This window comes from Octopus bimaculoides, chromosome 24 (assembly GCF_001194135.2).
Source record: "Octopus bimaculoides isolate UCB-OBI-ISO-001 chromosome 24, ASM119413v2, whole genome shotgun sequence".
Lineage (NCBI taxonomy): Eukaryota > Metazoa > Mollusca > Cephalopoda > Octopoda > Octopodidae > Octopus > Octopus bimaculoides.
In genome coordinates, this window is record NC_069004.1 from 17,326,834 (window position 1) to 17,328,028 (window position 1,195).

Consider the following 1,195-nt stretch of genomic DNA (forward strand, 5'->3'; position numbering starts at 1 on the left):
GATCTCGCTCGAAAGTCCTTACACATGCTGCAGGCACAAGTGCCAGAAGGCGACGCTGGGCACAGGTGCCATCACGATTTTGCTTGCCCCAACAGGTCTTCGCAAGCCGAGTTTCGTGTCCAATGAAGGAGACGATGTTGGCATGGGTGCCAGTCGTCGAATTTAGTTTGATTTCGATTTCACTTGCCTCAACAGGTCTTCGCAAGCAGAGTTTAGTGTCCAATGAAGGAAAGGTACGCATAAGTGGGCTGGCTACAACCCTGGCAAGGCCTTGGATTATGGTCTCACTTGGCTTGCTGGGTCTTCTCACGCACAGCATATATATATGTGTGGGTGTGTGTATATATTTATGTGTGTGTGTATATATATATACATGTATATATGTATGTATATACATAAGTGTGTAAGAGTAGTATATATTAATGAGTATGTGGTGTTTTTATTATTAACTTTTGAATAATGAAATAATGTATTTCACTCATAATTATTATATTGTTCATTAAATTAAATTCAGTTGTGTTTTGTTTTGGAGAGAATAGAATATAAAGCTTTCACTTTTTTATTATAGTAGTAACTATAGAAGACTGGTGGGATTATTATTTGTATGACTTAAAGATGGGTTGTTATTTAGTATATAATCTAGTTATTGTAGGTTTGCTATTAATACCAACACAGATGTACATAAATTTATGTGTTTCTTTGTTGTTTAATTTTAAAGTTAGTGTTTAGTCTTGCCTATATTTAGATTGAATGAATGTGGTTATTAAGCTTTCACTTTTATATTATACAATGGAAGACTGTAGGAAATATTTTTTGTATGACTTAAAGGTTTGGTTGCTGTTTAGTTACATATTTAGGAGTTGGTTATAGATTTACTTATTGAATTTATTTACTGATACTGTTGTACATAGGGTAAATATGTTTGAAAGTTGTGGTTTGTTTGGTATGTTTGTTCCTAAACAACACTTATTTTAGTGCTGTTGACACCACTGGATTGAATGGTACAGTCCAAGTGTCGAAACCATAATGATATCCGTGAGGCAGCTGATGATGTAGGTATGTGGGATTGTTAGTATGGCTGTTTTTGTATATGTGGAATAGTATTATAACACATCCTTTTGATATATATATATATATATATATATATATATATCAAAAGGATGTGTTATAATACTATTCCACATATACAAAAACA

General features: G+C 33.4%; 1 protein-coding gene across 2 annotated transcripts in view; it reads left to right on the plus strand.

Annotated features, from left to right (window-relative positions):
* Nucleotides 1-1,195, plus strand: part of LOC106883730 (conserved oligomeric Golgi complex subunit 6) — a 62,313-nt gene that overhangs the window by 21,403 nt on the left and 39,715 nt on the right. The gene's annotated exons all lie outside the window — the stretch shown is intronic.